At 40.1% G+C, this 23,048-nt stretch overlaps 1 protein-coding gene across 3 annotated transcripts in view; it reads right to left on the bottom strand.

Annotated features, from left to right (window-relative positions):
- gulp1a (GULP PTB domain containing engulfment adaptor 1a) overlaps positions 1–16,218 on the bottom strand; it is a 97,538-nt gene extending 81,320 nt beyond the window's left edge. For all 3 annotated transcript variants that reach the window (XM_069663127.1, XM_069663133.1, XM_069663132.1), the window contains exon 1: positions 16,127–16,218. The gene's annotated coding sequence lies outside the window, so the exon portion shown is untranslated. The remainder of the gene's footprint in view (positions 1–16,126) is intronic.
- Positions 16,219–23,048: the final 6,830 nt, after the last annotated feature.

Here is a 23,048-nt window from a genome sequence, read left to right as displayed (position 1 = left end):
ACCATCAATCGGAAGGTTGTGGGTTGGATCCCTGATGCTACAGTCACATGTCGAAGTGTCCTCGGGCAAGACTCTAAACCCTGAATTGCTCCCGAAGGCAGAGCCATCGGGTATGACTGAGTATAGATCTGATTGGAGATTGGCTCCTAGGCCTTTGCCATCAGTGTGTGAATGTGAGGGTGAATGTGACATGCAGCTCTGAGTGGTCGGAAAACTAGAAAAGCGCTTTGTAAGTACAGTCCCTTTAAATTTAAAGGGGAAGCACCAATAATAACATAATTTATGGGAAACTATTAGAGAAGACAAACATCAGTGGATGGCACTTTCACATCCCACAGCACAGTCAACAGAGTTATATTAAAATATGCCAATGCAAATGGAGGCTATTTGCACTGCAAGCAGGACTCTGAGCCGGACCGCTCCCTCATATTTTGTTTTCCCCTGAGTGGTGGCACTGCTTTTGTCACACGAGTGTGACTAAAGACCTCGGCTAAGTGTCTGCAATGTCTGACTTCTAATTTTCCTCCCGACAAAGGAAGATTCAAAGCAGTGTTTCTAAAGTGATTAAAGGAAGGGCTGTTGCTGCTAAATGACAGTCCATTATAAAGAGACAAAGCTGTTAGAGCTCCATTTGTTACTGCTGGCATTTGTTCATTCCCAGAAAGAGACTACTCTGCTAGAATGTAATTAAAAGTTCAAGGTCAAAATAATAGTAAATCGATTTATGTCTGGTGCCAATATAAAAATCTTACAGTGTTTTACTTTGGACAAAAACGCTCTGATAAAATAAACAAGATGAAAAACTCCAGTCACTCCACTTTATTTCGTAACTGTTCGTGAGTAATTTAAACCCATTCTTAGACTTTTATTTATTGAGACAAAGCTCGATTCAATTTTCAAGATTCGTATTTTCAGGCCATGTCTACACGTACACAGGTATTACTGACAACAGAGTTTTTGTGTCCTTTGTTTCCAAAAAAACCCCCGTCCACACAGACACGGTTATATAAAATCCCTGTCCAAACGAAAACACGACAGAAACGCTGTTGTGAGAATGCCACACCAACAGGCGTCGATATAACCGGGTCATGCAAAGAAGAAAAATCGCGGCCAGTCATAAGTCTGAAAAAAGTTTATCCCGACGCCTCTGTTCCTCAATATAGCAGACGAGTAACTGTTCATATATGTGGAAACATGTAAATAGTCCTGTTAAGCATCACTGTTTTTGTCATGTTCGGCATTTGGAAAGGAATGTCGCGCCATTTGTGACGCCTCACGAAGGAGATAACGGCGCACTGCCTGACATCACAAACCAAAAACACCGTTTACCCTGTCTACATGTCTCCATGGCAACGGAGTTTCTTAAAGTCTTCACCCTGGCCGGAGCTTTACAGATGACCCGTTTTCAGTTACCTAAAATGGCGTTTGTGTGGACAAAAGGCCGAAACGCAGAGAAAAAGCTACGCTTAGAAAAATACCCCTGTACAAGTGGACATGGCCTCAGTCTGTTTCATAACCAGGGAAAAACTCCTCACAGGAGCTTTAATCATTTCATCTTATTAGACATTTATGTGAAATTTGGCATAATTATTAGTGTATGAATTGTTGAGTTGTTTTCAACAAGATCACAGTAACTTTGAGCCTATCAGACTCTAATAATTTAATCCTTCAGTTAAAGTGAATGTTTGTGCCAAATTCAAATGTGTTCCCAAGATATCACAGTCACCAGAACGGGACTCGCTGACTAAACTACAACAAAACAAAACATGATAAAAAGAACAAGAAAAAGGAAAAGATCTGAGTGTTTGAACACTTCAGAAAATTCTTCAAGGTGCTCTACATTGTCACTCCGTGCCACATGCTAAAAATGTGTTTCTAGCTTTGTGCAGCAAGACCTGGAAGTTTGCAGAGGCAGGTGAATGTGACTTTTAAATGTGTATTTCCCACCCAAGAATCAATAAGCATTTTCAGAATAACAGCTGCCTGACCATAAGGAGGGTAATGATGTGCAGTTAGCATGTTCAGTATGCTTCCAGTTTTGTTGTTTATCATCTGAATTGTATTTTTGTGTGCAAAATGTGTCTCTGCTAACAGTCTACGGCTGCTTACGGAGAGCAGGTGTCACACGGAATTGAAGAGGCCATCTGACCGGCCTCCGTGGAAGAGAAGATTACGGCTGATGCAGTTTGCAAAACAATCTCCCCTCCTTTTATGTAAGAACTGTCGGGTTGACTTTCATGCGTCCTGCTGAAGACAGAGGAACAGAATCGAAGAAGGGAAAAGTATGATTATCTTTAGTTATGATTGTGAGGAAAGCGCTGCACATAATTCAGCCACATTTTCTTTTAATAATTCTTCTGTTAGCCACTGTAGCAGCGGGCCACAGAGGCTCTATCCAGCCAGCCTGTCTCTGAGTGGTCCCCCTCCAGGTCTGTATCTCTGCTGCTGCACAAAGAGCTAAACCAGACTGCTGTTAGTGGAGCAATTACACACTAGATTTACTCACTGGCCTCATTTTTGGCCATACTGCCAGACAAGCCTGACAAGCCACCACCAACCAAGCTGGTGAGCTGGATAAAGCAAAGAACCGACAAGAGGATGAAAACAATATTTCCAATCTGATTATGTAAAACACTGCCAGGTGTTTGTCAGGTTTCCCATTATCCTGAAAACAGGCTCGAAACTGATTTCATGTTTAGATTTCATACAATATTTGTATCACTGTTGATGAACCGCTATTGGCTTTCACATTCTGCTCGATGTCTTCAAATTCATTGCTTTGATTTCCATTTATTCCAATTAGAATAACATTTTTTAATTAAAATGTGATATATTAAAATGCATTAGTTATTTGAGGGTTAAATTGGCACTATTCTGATAAAAAAAGAGTATTGTTTTGTTTAGTTTTTTTTTACTTTCAGAGACTTAACCAAGCTTTGCTTTCCAATTCCATTTTTTTCAATGTATGAAAAATCTATTTTTCCAATTCAAATCGATTCTCATTTGAATAACCCAATATCGATTCACAAATCCCGAGATCGATCTTTAAAAATATGTAAAAACATGTCTGATCACTCACATTTCTGAGAGCTCCTGAATGCAGCACGACTCAGCAAATCCCCTCGAAACACGGTAGTGAGGGAGACATGCCCGGACTTGTTTACTGAAGCTACTACGGAGACATCAGTGATCGCCGACGGACTCTTTTTAACGCTTTTGTGTCCATGAATATGTAAGTTAGTTTTGCACTGATGTTTATGTTATATTTTCGGCATGTTGTTATACAGTATGCCTTTCCCTATCACTCTCGTGTGGCTTTGTTCTTCGAGCTATGAGATCTTGTGGCCAAATCTCGCGTTCATGCCCAGCTTGTTTAATCAAAACTATGAGCCAGATGTTCAGACTAAAAATCTGAACTGGAAAAAATGTTCATAAGCTGTCTGATTCATACAATTGTTAATATTGTGTTGACTGCTGTGTGTTGGTCATGTTAAATAAAAAGTATGATGTTACTTCTTTGGGGTCAATTATTGTAAACATTAAACATTATGATAATACACCAGGTTAGACATGCACTGATATTGTAACTGAAATACCCCCAATACAAATCGATATCGAATCGGATCGGGACCTTGCCAATCGGAATCGAATCGAGAAATCCATATCGATACCCAGCCCTATTGAACAGAGCTTTAAAGTGTCATTAGCTCTTTGTTTCAGTTTTACGAGTTTTTCAAACTTTACTGCTTATTTCAGTCTCAATGTTCTTTTCAGCTTCAAAATATTTCCCCAAGGGAGTTGGTGGAGCCCAAACCAGAGCTAAAAGAGTTACATCCAAACACACACAAACAACACAAGGCCCAATCAATGCTTATGTTGCTCAGTGTGGGCTGGATGTTTAAATGGGGACTAGGAAGTTCACAATACTTTATCAAGTAAGATATATAAGAAAAAAACATTTTGGAGATGGGATATCTTTGTAAGGATACACAGTATAGCATACTTTAAGCACTTGCTTTTTTTACTACGTAACAAACTAAAGTTGCCCAAATGTAGACTGTCTAAAAGAACCACAATTTGTGAAGGGTCAGTTTACTAAGTCTTTTGGAAGAGGAGAAAATAATAACTCAACAAGCTTATTACCTGTTTTGTTTCTGTATTCACAGAACTGTGATTTGACTACATACATACGGTAGGTCTCAGGGTAAAATAGTGCTTTTGCTTGTTTGTGGAGTCACCACAGGACAAACCACAATAATGTAGTAAAGTGACAAAACGGAGACAGCCAAATAAATGTCAGTGTGATAAAGAAGGTTTATGCTTTAGTCAACTTAGAGCACAAACAACCGCTCTAGAACAACACTGAAATCCTGAGTGTTTGTGCAGGGAGGCGGCATTGTAATGAGCCCTAATAAATCTAATTAGCTTTAATGTGAATGATCTTTATGGAGGAAGCTTCCCGGCTGATGGTGTGGCAGAAAATAAATAATGTACTTGAAGAGTATTTACTCCAGACTGCAGTCTTGGCAAAACATCTAGCACACATAAAATGCTGCTCAGGCCTGCGAGGAAGAGATATGCACTATACCCAGAGAGGGAACGGAGAAATCAGCCTCCCCGCTAAAGTGCTAAACAATACCAATAAAACACATATAACTCTCGCCAATTCATTACCAGAAGGAGGACAACGCAGTCATGTTGTCTCAAGCGGATAAAGAATACCAGCTGCAAAGCACTGAGGCCTGCCCCTTGAAATTAATGGTACTCATGAAGAAATAAAAGAGCCGTAAAAGGCGGTCTGTTCCTCGCCCACGACGGGATGGCTTCTTGAATTCACAGGGGACGCCGTGGACGGGCGTATGCCACTGATTTCTTTGTTGGTGTTGGATCGAGAAGACATGCGTTGTAAAGCCTCGGCCAATTTGGAACACTAACGCCGACAGTGTTAGTCTGTCTGATTTGCTCAGGGCCGTCAGCTCTAAATGCTGTTTGTCAGCCCGAAAATGCTTAACACAATCTGTGATGGTCCGATGACATGCAGATATCTGAAGCCTTCATCTGCGCTTCACTGTGCTTTTCAGTAATGCGACTTAACAAAAGATGCAAAGCAGCACAGGAAGGCCTGTTGTGCAGATTATAAGGATGGATGGGATACCAAGGCTTTGTGACCGAGTGCTCCTTCATGAAACACAAATGTCACAGTCTAATATTTGCATAAAACACATTATGCGCCTGTCACCTGCAACTTTCCATCCAGCCAGTCCACTGTGGAACAATCTGCTTTTGCATTCCTATCTTGCAATATTTAAATCTGATCAAAATAATGGAAACACTGTACTCTTCTATTACATCAGCCAGGAGCCTTATGTCTAAGGGATATGAACAAAAGCTATGGATACTTTCCTCACACATAAATTGGAATTTAAAAAAGATGCTCCTGCTGTTCCACTGTAATGAACAGACAGCAAGAAACCTTCAGCATATTTCTGCCTTTGCACTATGCTGAGTCTTTGTCAGGAATCTATACTGTGTTTTGCAGAGCATGTGATTTTAAATAGACATGACAGCAGATGCAACAGGTACGACAGAGGTAGAGCAAAGTCTTCAAATAGAGCAACTTTTACCTCAATGTTTGGAACTGAATCATTTGAAGACATTTTTTAAGTATGCTTAATATTAAACTGACAATTTCAAAGATTCTAGTTTAGTTCTCTTCGGCGCTAACTGGCGATATATGGTTATTGTGAGAGGACACTTAACCAGACGTCCACGGCTGGCTCACTTTTGTTGTAACTCTTGATTTTCCTCGCTGACGATCACCTTCCTTTTTAGCCTGTTTGCTTCATCTGAGCGTCGAGTTTGTTTCTTTTTCTTAGAATTTTCACTTATTTTTGAAGTTGAATCTGTAGTCATCCATCTTTTCTTTGTTTGTTCAGCCATAGTAGATTACTATGCATTTGCAGAAACCGGAAATACATGGCTTAGCTCCACCTACCCTCTCTGGCAGACCAACCACTGCTGACTGATGGAAAACACGTCACTAACTGGGCGCGTGCTTGTGATTTTTTTCTGCGATAGTCGCACTGGACACCCAGTCTGTAATACTGCAAATGCAAAGACTTTCATCAGTGGGCCATAGACTCAATCACCATTGTGTTACCTCATTCGGCCAATGAAAATCTTTGAGATTATTACTTTAACATACAAAAGTAATCCAACTGTACTTTTGGTAGAGTAGGGTATCATGGTCCACTAGATGGGAAACTGATATATATCGGTATTCTTTCCTTATTTGCTCTTAATATTGGACTACCGATGAAGCAGCTTGCCCTGTGTGTCATTGTGCCTACCTCAATATTTATGCGGAACTAGACAAAGCAAAAACAAATAGTCGTTAAGTTTATTTACTCGTCGTTGGAAGAATCACAGCTGTGTTTCCGTTGTTTTGTGTGTTTAAATGAAATGACTTGGCATGGCATCAAAAGTTTGAGCAAAGTGAAAGTTTGCCTTCTTGTCTGAGAGGATATAGCTTATTCTGCACTTCAGTATGAGTAAGCCATGAGTCAAATAAGCTGCCACAGGGTCTTGATCACGCACAGAGCTGCAGGAATACATAAATGCAGGAATACACATTCCCTCCTAAGCCAACAATATGCCTCACCCCGTGCCGAGTTTAATAACTCTGATTTCCACAACAAATTAAAGGTCAGTTCCTGTGAGCATGTCTTGGAGCTCACCGTCGAGATAAGGACGAAGGTGTGAGAAACGATGCCAAACATCAAAACTGAAAACCAATTAAGCATTCAGCCCACATGTCTGCTGTGACTTGCAATAGTTACTGGCATTATCAAATTTTGATAGCGCTGAGCGCTAATTGTGGCAAGCCATGTTTCCCATCCCATTAGCTTATCTCCTCCAGAGGCAGACGCATATTCATCAGGAAATTGCATTGCAGAGTCGCTGTCTTTAATCAAAATGTATTAACTTATCAATGCCGAAACATTGGCAAGCAATGCTCATTTATATTCAGCTGTGAGCCACCTTTCAGTGACACAAAAATATGCACAAGTCATGGGTTCTTCTTACTAAATTAGGAAAAAAAGATAACACACTTTCACAAAAATAAACAGCTAAACATCTGCAAATGTACGACTTATTTCAGTTCTTTCAGCACATTTCAGCTCTCGGATTCAGGCAAGGGAGGGTGTGACAGTGAGACAGAGCGGCAGAAACGGCACACAGCATGCAGCCTCCCACAAACAGCCAAATATGTACACCGCATTAAATCAAATCAGCAGTTGTGATTTGCCTCAAATCAAAAGGAGGGCTGAAGTCGCAGTATGAAAGCAATAATGTAATGAGGCTGAGGGGAGCTTTCTTCTCATCAGCTCCCCCCGCTCATTTTCTCCCGTCATCAAATGTCAATGGGCAACAGATGGTCGTGAATACGAAAGCACCCATTATATTCATTCACCTTTTTGGATGTCACAGCAATTAACGTAAAAAGGTGTTTGGGGAGACATTTGGTGACGATTAAGACTTCTGTAAATAATTCAGATATTGCTGCAATTAACACTGAAGTCATTTTAACAAAATGTACACAATGTTTAGGGCGGAAAAGTTTAGTGCCGAAGCTACAAGTCGAGTAATTGATCGTCAGGAAATTCATCTGCAACATCAAATAATCCAAAAAGTCTTTTTTAAGCAAAATAAACATTCTCCCATTTCATTCACATGGCTCGCAGTCAGCCTGTGCACTCCTTTGACATGAGCAGAGTCTTCCACAAGCTATGTGGGTTAGCAAACCAGCCACACAAGCATGGCACAGAAAGGTAGTTAGATACTTTAAGCAATGATAACAATGAGCTTGACTCCCCTCCCCCTCCTGCACATTCCTGTTCATTGGTGGAGTGACTTTGACATTTGTTACCATTGGATACATGAAAATGTTACCTAACTTTAGCTAGTTTCTCCAAATTAAAGTGCTAATCTCAAAGATTTCAGTGATACAGCAACTGCGGGAGCACACTTCCCACATATTCAGACAGTGTCGCATGTGTGACGTCCACGGTTGGCTCCGGTTGTAACTCTTGATTTTCCTCGCCGACGGTCGCTTTCCTTTTGAAGTTGTATCTGTAGTCATCGATCTTTTCTTTGTTTGTTCGGCCATCGTAGATTACTGTTTACTCGCAACACTTGCAGAGAGCGGAAAAGCGCTCCGGTTGAGATTATGACTTTAACTACCCCTCCTTATTCATGGATAAATCCTTTGCCCAAACACTTTGCCACTTCAAGTCAAGTTAAGTCAACTTTAATGTCATTCATCCAAATACAAGGTATACAGACAAACAAAATGCCGTTTCTCATGGACCAGGTGCTAAGAAGTGGACATAGGAACATAAACAAACAGACAAAACAACATACATGAGACAAACAAGACTGTAAAGGATGTGCTGTGTATGACTTTGGTGTATAAGGTGCTGTGTGCTTATCCAATGTGGACATACAGAATATAAATATTGTTATGAATATGAATAAAGTGTGTAACTTTGAGTCACACGGCCTTTTCATGGAGCCTGCATAGCACATATGGTACAAGTGACGTTAAAACTACTGCAAAAGTGCCATACGAATGACGAAGGCAACAAAGATGTTTCCCCTCAATGAGGGTTATTCCTCATGACAGAAGAATATTTGACTTAATGTTTCAACCTGTGCTCAGGAGGTTTGACAAGACAGCAAAGCTGTGAATGGCTTTAGATGTGTCTGGCTTGTTGTGAGCCCTAAGCATGATGATCTTTACCAGGCTTTCCCTTCATCCGCAGAGAACAGCAGCAACATCCTCGATAGAATAAAATGTATTGTGTCACTGAGAGCATATTTCAGAAACATTATTAAAGAAAAATCCTGTGAATTTGGCTTCGCACAGAGACCACGTTCCAACATCTTACAAATGAAATGTCTTAGTCCTTATGTAAGGATATATTACTGCTGCAGGGTTATTATGAAGTTTGTTAAATCATCATTAGCAGATTAACTTTCAAACTTTATTGAATATCACTGCGCATCAGTGTGATTAGAAGACCTCTAACAAAGTTCGATGTGTGTAATCAACAGCTTGTAATCAGAAACAAATGAGTCCTTCACATTACAAACAGAACAATTCTTTATCAAACACGTGCCCAGGCTTGGCAACATGATCAATGTCAAAACGCATCTACACTAACTGACCAAGTGCTTCCCATTGTTTTCTTCTGCTGCCTACCGTTGTGTCAGCAATACCCATGACAATTGAGTTTGCCACCCAGCATATATCAAGTTTGACAATATTTGCAGCCGACCTTTCAAAGCGCTACCAGAGAGACCGAAGCTTTATATTAAATAAGCAGGCAGGTGAACAAATCAATATGCTCCTCCTGTATGTTTTTAGTTTCATCAGATCATAAAACTGAAATAATATGACAACCCCAGGGGGAACGTATTGTCTTAAAGAGGCAGTGACGCGGATCTAGTGTACACACCTTCAGGCACAACTTTGTAAAGTGTTTAACAGAAAAGCCATTTCCATCCTGTGATCGAGCAGGCCAATAAGATGCTTCATTTATCACTCTGAAAGTTTTCATTAGGGCCAGCGCCCAGGTTCGTTCACTTATTCGGCGGATTTATTTACCCATGACTCATTTGGCTTTCTAAGGGAGTGGGTCCAGCCGCTGTAAATAGTCTGTCCAGACAGGAAAATGTCCAAAGTGCAGGCTCGTTTAATTTTGTCTACGGTTTAACGTATATTTTCTGGAGTCGAATTTTACATAAGTGGACATGATTCTTTCACACTAACCTCTAAAAGCCTCTGATTGAAAGAACAGGCAGTGGTGTGGCCTCAGATCAACCCAGCTGTGTTTATAATGCATGCAGTTTCTAAAGATCTACAGAGGTAATATCAGTGAGACCGGGAGACGCATCAACCAACTCTGTCGGCTTCACTTCACTTTCACCAACCCACTCAGAAATATCTATTAGACACGTGTCATCAGCTCCCTCGTAACTGATCTCTATAGTCTGTTGAGCAGTAGTTGCTGTTGTGTTGCTTGCAAGCTTACAAAAACATACATCCCCAGTCCAGCAGTTGGACGTAATGCAGCTATACGCTGGTTTTCCAACCGCCATTAAAACTCAAAGAAGACACCAAGTGATCAGGAAAAACTGTTGACATGGTACGATTTCACCGTGATTAGTTCAACAGATTAAACTGATTATTAAGGCTTTTAGAGCATTTTGTTCTTTTTGGGCTTTTGGCCAATTATAATCGTAACAGCAGGCTGTAAAAGTAGTCAACAAATAAGATTGTGATTGATCCATTCTTAACTAGTAAGTGATGGTGGAAAACTGCACTATATTGAATTTTTAAGGGCACTTCACGTTTAACTCTCGTTTCTCATCACAAGGTTAGAAAATGTTTTTAAAAAATCAGATTTTTTCACAGTCCCAATTTCCTAAAAGTCGGGTTCAGATATCTTGTTTACTTTTTCATTAATTAAAAACAGCAGTAGACTAAACACTTTCCCTATAACAAAAAAATACAAATAAAGTTTTAACTCCCTCTTTGATTAGTCGAAACAGAATTGTAACTACTTTCTAGTAATGTTTGAAGCACATTTTAAACCATCATGCGTTATAGAAATGTCTTTTTGTCAGCTGTGTGGGTCTTTACTACATGATTTGCTGTAGAAAGTGTTATTGTCAGCTCAAACATCAAAGCACAGACTGTAAAATATACCTTTTTAAGTGCCTGCGACTTAAAAATATGAATAGATTTTTTCCTCCTCGTGCGTCTTAACACCCTTCCAGAATGACACATCATAAGGAGTTCCATTAGCGCTGAAAAGGAGCCTCAATTTAATAGAACAATACCAGCCTCATGCAAGAAGGAGCAAGACAAAAGAATCGGGGCACGGGTATGGAAAACAGGCAGTAACATGCAGAGACCAAAGACTCCCTCAGCTGTCACATTTGCAAAAGCCTGTGATTAATTAAGATGTGTAATAAATGCTGAGAGGATTAATTCAATCACAGTGATGTGAGACTGAAGGCTTTGACATTTGTGGGAGTCAACACCTTGGCCCGGCAAGACAAAAATATCAATTATCTTGACTGTTGCAAGTCACTGGTGTGATTTTAGCCTCTAAGAAGGATTTGATTTTGACAAAGACGATGATAAGGAAAGTGAGTCAGCGATAAGCTACCGTGTAATCTTCCTGCTCAATTTTGATTCCAGAGGTAACAACTGCAAAAGTCATCATGGATGAAAAGCTGTTTGATGTTTCCGGCTGAGTGTGAGGCTGAAGTCACTTCAGCTTTCCAGCCATCTGACAACAAACAGCTCTGGGTGGAAAGATGACTCGTCGTAATAAGTTTTCTGTGACAGTGAGGGACGGGCCACATTGGCTGATTGTAATGATGTTATCAGTCACTGTGATCTTGCACTGACAGATAGAGTGTCTGCCTTCTGAAGCCAGCCAGTGAGTTGTAAACATGTCTGCCGTCAACATTACGGAAGCAGCACGTTGATTTTCTTAAAGGGGAATTCTGCTATTTTTAAACTCTGACACTAATTTGATGTATTTAGGTTCTGAATAACTAAGAGGCACTGAAAAGTTCAGTCCAAATAAAGGGAAACTGTTACTTTGCTTTCTGCAAAGCCTCCAAACTCCATTGACAAAACTAGTAATTTTACCACACCAAGTGAGCTGCCGGTCAACCACCGCCTCCATGGGGAGTTTGGTGTTTTCAGTTGTTAGTTTGGATCCATAAAATAACACCAAAACATATACAGATGGAGGCTACAGTAGACCAGCAACTCATGCAAGGTAAAATTATTGTTTTTGTCAATGGAATGTGGTAGTGTAGAGTGTGTTGAAGAGGATAATGAAAGAGCTTCTTGTTTTAAAGCTGCTGTGAGAAACTTTCAGTTTGTGTTGATTTTGGCGCCCCCTGTGGACAAAGCCGTACCTCTTATGTCTTTGCTTATTTTGTCCTGTACATGCTTAAGTGGTGGTTTTTATCAAAAAATCTTATCATGCTTTCTTTAAAGTTATAATCTCTAAGATCTTAGTTTCGTTGTGTTTGGCGACACCTATGGCGATAAACGGTAATTGCGGGAGCACACTTCCCAGATATCCAGACAGTGCTGCATGTGTGACGTCCACTGTTGGCTCCGGTTGTAACTCTTGATTTTCCTCGCTGACGGTCGCTTTCCTTTTTAGACTGTTTGCTTCATCTGAGCGTCCAATTTGTTTCTTTTTCTTTGGATTTTCACTTCTTGTTGAAGTTGTATCTGTAGTCATCCATCTGTTCTTTGTTTGTTCAGCCATAGTAGATTACTGTTTACTCGCAACACTTGCAGAGAGCGGAAAAGCAGCCGCTTAGCTCCGCTTACCCTCTCTGGCAGACTTTGGAAAACGCGTCACTAACTGGGCGCCGCTTGTGATTTTTTCCATGAATGTCGCCACAGATACCCAGTCTGTAATACTGCAAATGCAAAGGCTTTCATCAGTGGGCCACAGGCTCAATCACCATTGTGTTACGTCATTCGTCGATAGTGACGTAACAGACCTTTGTTTATATGAAAATCTTCGAGATTATCACTTTAACAGTCATATGCATCACTCACTTTAAATTTTTGCCCTGGAAAATGTAAACGAAGGCAGCGTGCAGTTAATCGCTTCCTCTGACACTTACCCCCCCACCAGCAGATTCAGGTATTAAAAATAACTATGTAGAAATAATCAATCTTGTCGCTGATGGTCTGGTTTGCTTTTGTAGGTCATACAGAGTCATCAGAATTAATTTCAGTCTGTTTCATAACCAGTGAATAACTCCTCACATGAGCTGTAATATTGTTAGACAGTTAGAAAAACAATCTCTGCCTGTCAGTGGCAAAAGAAGCACTAACCGGACGCGTTATGATCGAATGCATTTGCCCCCAAGAATAACAATAGAGCGTTTGCAGCCTGTCTCGTTGCTGCAGGCTGAAGCTATCCACTGGAGCTACTCCAAAACTTTTTATACCTATTAGTCATTTAGAATCGATAATATGTGAAAAAACTGTAAAAAAAAATGTTCGTATCGTGATGAGAGGTAATCATTTATTAGATGTCATCTGTCAGTATATGATGCCATTACTGCATCGCTGTTCTCCAGGATCAATATGTTATATGTCATCCTGTCATGAGTAGAACACAAAGACAGACAGGGGTCAGTTCAACACGCTGACAACATGACCTAGTCTATTCTATTAGTATGCACATGCAGCACATGTGAGAGACAGCTTCGTCCATGAGTGACGTAAACTTCAATGTCAACAGAACCCTTCAGGATCTCTTGGTCACCTTGCAAACCAAACATCCTGCAGATTAATGGCTGAACAAGTCCCATCTGACCACCACGCTGCCGCAGACAACACATTAGTCATCCAGGTGTGTGTACATCGAACACCTTGATGACATTACAGTAGAGGTGCCCTGCCTCGTCTGCAAGAAAGGGTGCCTCTCCGAGTGTCCTATGAAATTCTGACTTTATTATTAGTATTGTATGGCTTATAATATGGCTTATAATTATTCATAATCAGTTATTCAGTTGATAAAATTTCAAGCAAAATACTTTTTAGTCAATATAATGTCCAAAATAGAGAAGGCAGTTAGATAGATGACAAACAGGAACTAGGACAATTATTGCAATTAATTCATCATTATCAAATAGATGCACATTGTTTTTCTGTCAAACAACTGATGAATAAATTGACCACCTGTTTCAGCTATGAATATCAGCCTTATTAGGTTATTGGGGAAAGACGAGCAGAGGAGCCACAGCACACAGCCGCCATCTGATTCATCTCAGCAGGTGACTGATCGTGCTCGACACCAGGACCAACCGATTTCCTGCCAGAAATCCTGCTTCAGGTAACATAAGGCCAGAGTCTGTCTGCACGTGTGCCAGTGTTAAATGTACTGAGACATTGAACCCTCTGAACCTGTTGCAAGTTATTTGCGTCAAATCCACAGCGCTTCTTCCCAGGGTCATAACTTGGTCAATCTGAACACGAGATGCCATACAAAAACTACCAGAGCCCAAACTTACTCTCTTGTTCTTTGCCGCCCTGGCTCTGATGTACAGTGAGGGTAAACTGTATTAATCGGATGAGAAATAAGATCTTAATCAAATGTAATCCTGTTGATTGTACATTCATGATTACATAGATAAGCATGAGCTGATGCAGTGTCACCCTACATGCTGCTCTGTTACAAAAATATTAATAAATACAGAATAAAAAAGTAGCCATATACTTCCTATACTTGTATGAAAGTATGGCTTTAGGGTTAACCATCATTCAACACCACAGGGACCCGAGATGGAATATATGTCATTTTCCACATGAGAGCACACCACTGCCATGTTGTTTCCAAGTAATGTGTCCTCCCCTACATCTATATATCTTGTGTTTAGTATGCTCTCACACAGCAGTGAGTTAAAGACATTTTGTGAGAGATTTGTGGTGCTTCTTGCACATTACCTTGCCAATATTGCAGGATCTGGGGCACCATTCAGCCTTACAATAAATCAGGAAAAATATTATAATTTAAATGCACTTAACTGATGGTTTTTGGAGGCTATTGGCAACAGACTTATTTCAAGCATTATTTTATGCTTTGCTTTGAGCAAAAGTGAAAGAAAAAAGTGGCAACCAGGGCAGTTCAAGCTATTTCATTGTGTCAAAAATCAGATCTACATATCCACCTTGTTTTAGTCCTGGCAGCCTACTAGGAATATGAAAAACTGCTGTCCTGAATTGCAATTTACAGAAGCCTCAGGGCTAATTCATGATGATTTTCACAGCATACAATATGAGCCACTTGGACAGCAGCTATTCAATTACCGCTACCAGTGGCTGGAAAACAGCCAGATTCTGTTCAGAGGATGTTGCGCCATCATCTGCTAAAAGGCAGACGGGAGATTGGACATGTACATGTGTGAAACGATGTTGCTGACTTCAACAAGTCTCCAAAAAACATCTGTTTCACAATCATGGAAAATGGTGACTCTTCAGCCGTGAAATGAGAACTGTGAGACAAAAACCAGAAGTACACAGGGAGATGCTTCTAATGAGTGTTTTCATTATAAAGTTATAAATGTGTCACATAACACAATGGGAGCTGAACAATAGGGAGGGGAACTATCAAAGCTCTCCTTATGTTGAATCCCTAATGAAACGATTATGTAGGCAGAATGTGGAACAAGTGGAGATAAAAGCTAAATGCCATTTAATAGATCCTTGTTCATTTTTGAAGTGTCTCAATATGCATCTCCTGCTTGAGAAGACAATAAAAGTGATGCTCTGAAACATTCAAAGATAGGCGCGTGCATATTCCCTATCAAGCTGTAAACACATAAAGCAATCAGGAGCATAATTCTGACGTAGTACTCAGAAAAACCCGTTTGTTTTTTGCCACTGCCTAAGAATGAACGTGTAACTTAACCTGAGACATGTCCTGTCGTCCAAATTTAGATGCAGGCAGTGTCAGAAGTAGACGTATCCCATTATGTCCCTCCATCATCTACTACAATGACAAAAAACGTCACTGCAAATAATAATGACAGCGCCAGGCTTTGCCACAAAAAGCGAAGACAAAGACAACAGCCATAAAGTCAAAACGAGGAGGTGACACGTGATATTTACCGTATTTCTTACTTAAAAGTGACAACCGGTAAAAACAGAAATGAATTTCGATCAAGAAACAGAAGCAAACTCAGACATTAGCTCGGAGTCCACCTTGCACGGACTTGCGCAACAAAGTTTCCCGTTAGGTCAAGAGTGTGTTCAATTCGGAGCCCGAATCGTACAATATTCTGCAAGTGAACACAACATGAAACATATGCCGAGTAGTGCACGGCAACAATGTCAACTCCGAGTTTTGACGGCAGACAACATATCGCACAGGCGAACGTGTGCACCACAACACAAACCGCTGTTCCCAACAGTCGACAAACTCGACAGCTAACTTCAAACAGCAGTAAAGGAATCTCAGTTCTCACAGGAAGAGAGGGGGGGGAAGAGGAGTCCGCCTTTACTTACACTGGAGCAAGAAGAAGTCCGAACAGTCCCGTAGTAAAAATAAAGCCCACGGTCCTCGGAGCTCCACAGTCGGTGCTCCACATCCAGCAGTCTCACTCCCTCTCCTCCGCCTCCTCCTCGGCTCGCCGCTACAGCTGCTGGATAAGTTTGCTGACGTCAACAAGCACTCGGTCTCAGCCGGCACAGCTCTTTGGTCACAACTTGAATAATACATGGAAAAGGAGGGGAAAGACGCGACCGGAAAGAATCGGGGAGGCAGGCTCCACATTAGAGGCGACCCTTTCACGACAATGGCCATATTCATTAAAAAAAAGAAAAAAACTTCTTCAGTTGTAAAAAGCTACATTAACTTGACAAAAAGACTATGCCTGGATTTCTATTAATATTTATGAAATAGGTCACACATTGAGTACACTCAGTGAGCTGCTTCATTTGTGCAAAACGCAAGTGTGTTGCATCAACTTATGGGTTCAAAATATCAAAAAATGGTCACCTGTAAATTTACCAAAAGCACAGAGGCAATAACAAGCTGCAAACCAACACCAAGCTAATTTAAATATAGATTGAATGTTAATAGTTTTCGAGCTGTTACTAACTTGTCCTTTAACAAAAAAGTGCATTTGTTGTTTGCTTTTGGTATGCTGGTATAGTAATTGAGTAGAGCCAGCATACCTAATGCTCACAAACATTTGCTAATATGCTAGCTGGTTAATGAATGTTGTAGCTCTTTAATAATAAGCTATTTGATATAAAGGTTATTAGTATGATAAACAATATGTAAAGAAAATTATACATTTTTAAAGTAATAATCTCAAAGATTTTCATAAATAAATGTCTGTTAAGTCACTATCTATAGACAAATGAGGTACCACAATGGTGATTGAGCCTATGGCCCACTGATGAAAGCCTTTGTATTTGCAGTATTACAGACTGGGTGTAGGTGGTGACTTTAGCGGACAAAATCAGCTGCGCCCAGTTAGTGACGTGTTTTCCATAACCCAGCAGTGGTTGGTCTGTCAGAGAAGGTAGGCGGAGCTAAGCGGCTGCTTTTCCGGTCTCTGCAAGTGTTGCGAGTAAACAGTAATCTACTATTCCTGAACTGGCTTTGAAAATCCAAAGAAAAAGAAACAAATTGGATGCTCAGATGAAGGCAAACAGTCTAAAGAGGAAAGCGATCGTCAGCGAGGAAAATCAAGAGTTACAACCGGAGCCAACCGTGGACGTCACACATGCAACACTGTCTGGATATCTGGGAAGTGTGCTCCCGCAATTACCATTTATCCCCATAGGTGCCGGCCAAAGACAACGAAACTGAAATATTCAAGACTACCACTTATAGTATGCTATTTATAAGCCCAAAGTAGAGTACCTGTTCTAAACTTTAAGTGGGATACTTCAAACGTAACAATTTGGGAGATAGGCTTCAGGTATTTTTTAATATTAAGATAATAATACAAGTTTTTACACTGAAGAAAGTAAGGACCTACGCAACGTGGCAGAAGGTTATAATCAGTAATAAATTATGCCATAGTGCTTTAAATGGGTTTTGAATATTGGTTCACGAAAATGTTCAATGTTGTTGAAAGTATTTTGCATTATGTTTCATTTTATAGTCCCAGTAATTAGCGACTTTTTGTGCTAATTTAGCAATGGTGTAATAAAATGAATATTTTGCATTAACCTAAACTGTTGTGGCCTGATAGAAAAGTGGAGAATATTGTCCCATGTCTTATGTACTGTTTAGGTACCATATTCCTTTTACCATACAAAACTGTAATGATAGATCATCAGACTTCAATAAGCTGCTTATGATGGAAATAATAGGTCTGTTATAACAAGTTTCAGAAAACTGTCAAAGGGAAGGGAAATATGTGTTTATTAGTGTATATATTAGTTAAGCCAAACTAATGCTAGAGGGATACCAGCCTTGATAATGATAATAATCAATAGTGCCAGGCCTTGAGGAAAGCAAACAAGCAGCTTCCTACAAGGATCAGTGACACATCACATTAAATATAAAACCATATCCTAAGGATTAAAAACAGAATAATTTCAAAACAAAATGCAAATAGGTCAGTCGCTCTATCCCTGATGACAGATAGATTGGCTTTGCGCTTCCAAATGTAGGCTCTTGTTAAAAGCATTTACAAGAAAATTATGTTCATTTCATGGCAGCCGAAGTCAGGCTTAGATATTTCACAGAGGATTATAGATCCTGGTCTCAAAGGAGCTGGCACACAGTCAGATTCAAATGACTTTCCCTCGTCTACAGCCTGCTAGGAATGTATCATTATCACTGGAGAATCATCCGAGGTGCTGTCACAGTATTTACAGTCTCTCCTTCTCTGACCAACTTCAGACGCTCTCTTTAGATGACATTGCCGATAAGGAATGTTGCTTGGCTTAAAGATTTCTGGACACTTTTTTTTTTCACAATGATGGATTAAAGTGTCCATGATGATAAATAATATGGAAATATGAATTATATATTAAAGATAAATCTCTTCTTTAATTAGTATTCATATCTTGAAGAGCTGTCCCTGGTCAATCTAATGTCCTTCCTTTGACTGCACAGTCTGGATTCATTCCCGCTGAATAACACAAACTTATTTCCTATAGACATCACATTTATAAAGAACTAATTTGTGTCATCATATAAGTATTCCTTAATTATTGCATGGATTACAATCACTGGGAACATTTTGATGTTCCAGGGTTTAGCCAACAAGCCCTTTAAATTAAAGGTAAAGTCGGGTGATATCCTGTTTCTCTCAGTCAGTGGATAGTCAACGAATCCACAAGAAGACCAAGAACAACAATAAATAATCTGACAAAAAACTTTTTTGTTTATTCTTGTGATCCATATAAAGCTCAATTTTTGTCCAATTTCCCTACTGCCTTAAATGCTCCATACAGCTCCAAATATGTATTTTTCCGCTGCTGAAAATAGTCCCCAACATATGCAATACTTATCACTGTTTGAGTTATGTTAGCCAGAAATTGCAGTGCCTCGTTGTTTCAGGAAATGACAGAGACAGAAAAAAATGAAACTATATACTTGTGATCGGCTTTTAAAGATGTATTCAGCAAGAAAAAACATTGTCAGGGAATATTCTGCAGGTATTTTCAGCAATCAACATGAAGCAACTTGGCAGTTATGTTTACATACATTTTTTATCTTTATGTATGCCATTTCTTTTAAAGGATTGTAATCCAGAAGGTATCATTTTTTGTCTCTGAATGTCATTACAAAACAACTAACATAGAACAAGATAATTATTTTCTTTTAAAGCTGTGTCCCAATCCAGAGGCTGCACCCTTCGAAGGAGGCGGTCTACGGAGGATACGCCGTTCATAGCCTGCGTAGACCTTTAAAGCCGAACTGAAATGAGACAGTCTCGTCTATGGAGTTTGCATTACCCAACGCCGCTCCTGACGCCTAGCTACAGGTAGCTAGCAGGCTAACTAGCTAGCATAACTAACGTCATTCAACTTAACCTTTATTTTAAAGATACTTTGAAGGCCCCTTTCATTTTTTTCCTGATGGATCCTTTGTGACCTGGGAAAAGGAGGATGCATTTGTCAGCAGCATCTGAAGGAACCTTCGAATTGGGACAGCACCGCTGTGACGCAATCGGCCTTCAAATACGCACTTCGAACGCTGCAGCCCCTGGATTCGGACACAGTGTACCACTTGTGATTCTTTATCACCATGGTAAACTTTTTCTTATTTTGAGATTGGCTAAAGAGGTCACTCTGTGATTAAATTCTAACCTCCTCTTGTCTCCAATAATATATAACTGTTCAACAAAATGCAGAGGCAAGCAAAAACCCACATAAGACAGACTGTATAAGGCATGTAGATTCAAGATTCAGTTTTTATTATTAAGTGTTTGAGGCCGGATGCTCTTATTGCCATGTTATATAGCTGCTTTCTATTTATGCTGTAGGAAATCCTCTGATGCTGATTTGCAGGGCTAAGCTACAAACAGCATCACCCACTTCCTCCCAATTTACAGTTCTTTTCGTCAGCTGGCTTCCCGGTTTCAAAGCCCACAGAAAAAAAATAAGCTTTTTCAGAAGCGCTCTGTGCATTAGAGATGCTGTCTCCTCTGTATAATGTCAAAGCCTGCTGATTCCTACAGCACGCTGAACCCTGCTGGTTGATTGTTTTTGACATGCTTTGGGGTATAGTCAGCACTGCGGCTATTTTCAGGCAAATATTAGAAAATCGCACCTCTCCAACCTGCACATTAATTCTTATATAAAAAGTGATGAAAGTGGATTTTTCCATCGCACTGAAGGTCCTACTTTATGCTGCAGCAGCCTGTTTGAGCTACCTCAACTTATTATTATCTGCAATCCTATTAACAATCCACAACAGGGGACTCTTTTCAGAGAATGCTCATCATCAACACCTCAAATCTATCCATTTTCATCTGCTGAGATGAGGCAGCACATTAAGAGCAGAGAAAAAGACTGATCTTCATATCCATCATCGTTGCAGCTCATCAGCGCAGCAGTCGGGAGAGATCACCATTGAAATGATTAATGTAAAATGTGCACAAGCAGGGAATTGCCACGCTTTCATTTCAATGCTCCTTAAACCGAGATAATAAGGCAAGGAAGTCTGCTTTTGTAATAGGAATTTGGGAGAAAATGAGAGCCATAATTGCCAGTATCTACCCACACTATTAGCTGCTTAAAACTTCAGTAGCACTGCACAACTATTTAAGTTTTATAGCTTTAATGCTACCTTTAATGCAGGTTCTATTTCTGTCTCTTTGTAGAATAAGCACATTCGGGTTCATATATTTATGTGTTGCTTGGATCTTTAAACGTATATGCTTTTTCAAAGGGCACTTTGAAATGGCTTCAAACTACCTTTTTGAAGTGTTTGAGGACCTTTAAAGTGTTTCTTTAAGTATTTCCATCATAATAGAGTGGAGGGGCTTTTCCCACCAAAGACATAGAGTATAAGCTGTCACAAACAGCATAGAAGTGTGTGGTATTAGCTCTTTGAAATCAGCGAGCAAAAAAACCTGATTATATTCTTTCTAAGGTGCATTGTACAAGAAGTTCCCAACATTGACTCAAATCTACATTTTATTTCAAATGCAGCGCTCCTGTGATCTGCTACTGCAATAATTTGATCTGAAATCCATGCAGCAGCATTGTGTTCTGGCGGTTGTTCAAAGAGTAGAGAGTTATACAATGTACACCTGATCTCTTGAGAAGATGAGCGTACACAACCTTGGCAGGTCTTATCCGCTTTGTGTGATGTTATTGGCTAAAAAAATTCACCAAGATTGCATGCATTGTCACGCCTTATTCACATCAATAACTCCTTGCTCCCTTTTCCCTCACTAGGTGTTCTGGATCAAGAAAGAAGGATGATTATGGGAGCAAATCTGACTCTATTCAGGCTGTGCATTTCTAAATAGGCATGGTAATTGTTAGAATACATCTGTGAATATAAACAGATATCGCTGCAAAAGGGAAATCTCAACGATTGGAATTTACATCATGCTGTTCTAAAGTTACCTGTGCTGTCTGGAGCAGACTGCAAGTTAGGCCTCCCACTGAGTAGTAAATTAGCTGATTGGAGTTATTAAAGTTGGATGTGATTCTCTTTATAGACACATTTGCAGAGCTACGGTACTGTACATGCTCAGCCTAGTGGCAAGATCCTAATAGCTTCACTAGGTGAAGAAATGGCCTCTCATGAATCATTAAAGAATGGAGAGTTACAACCCATTGGCAGCAGCAAAATAGACTTCTATAGAATGTTTGATGGAAGCAGGACACTCTGTCAGCTTTAACAACACCATAAAACTCGATATTCAGCCAGCAGGCTTCTTAAATGTGCTTCAAAATAAGTCTCACACCATGAACTTTTAGCTCTGTGACGCAATTCTAAACCAGGGTTGAGTCACAATCATTATCAGCTATTTTCAGTTCCCTTTTCCCCTAATGGTTTAACTGAATCTAACTGAAGTGCTCGTGTTTTTTCAGGAGACCATTAAGAGAAATCAAGTTCTTTCAAAAAGACGACACGTCAAAGCTGGCTTAAGTGAAGTAAGTGAGGGAGGGTGTAGCTCCAACACTGTCTCCCTTGAAATTACCTTCCTTATGTTTCCATGCAACAGCAGGAAACATAATGCAGGCCGAATAACTCTTTACGTTAATATATTGAGAATATGGCAAGAATATTAAATAAGGTAAGTTGCAAGATTTGTAGCCCACATCATCTTCAACAACCGGTTTGAACTGTTTAAATAGGGCTTTCTGTTATGGCACAGCACAGACACACCTGTCTCAAAGTCACCAACAAACTCCTCTTTTTAGACTCTAATTGTCTCGCCTTCTTGTCCTCCTCGATCTGACTTTAGCTTTTCCATCTTTTTTTTTCAGATTCCCATCTGAATCATCTCTAGACATCACTGGTACTGCCCTCTCCTGGCTGAAGTCATATCTTACTAACAGACAACAGTTCATCAGCGTCAATAACTACACCCCTTTGTCCAAAGGCGTCCCCCAGGGATTGGTGCTTGGTCCTCTCCTGTTCATCCTCTTTATGGTCTCAACTTTCTCTGCTATGATGCCAGCTCTACACTTCAGCTAGATCCATCACCACTGCATCCAACTCCACTCTGACAAACTGCCTAACTGAAATTAAATCGTGGATGCAGGCCAACTTCCTCAAACTGTGACAAATCAGAAATATCGTCATCCGCCCCAAATCCATCATCAAAACTTCTTACAATTTCTGTACCATCTATAACTTTACTCTTCCTCTCCAAACATCAACAACCTATGAGTCCCTTTTGACAGCAACCACTCCTTTGAACACAACGTCAATTAAATCACCAGTACTGCCCTAAAAATCATTTACTATTCATTCTTCTTTTATGATGCATCT

Source organism: Semicossyphus pulcher, unplaced genomic scaffold (genome assembly GCF_022749685.1).
Source record: "Semicossyphus pulcher isolate SPU_LCO1_2020_fin unplaced genomic scaffold, fSemPul1.0.p SCAF_15, whole genome shotgun sequence".
Lineage (NCBI taxonomy): Eukaryota > Metazoa > Chordata > Actinopteri > Labriformes > Labridae > Semicossyphus > Semicossyphus pulcher.
This window is presented reverse-complemented; position numbering and strand designations above follow the sequence as displayed.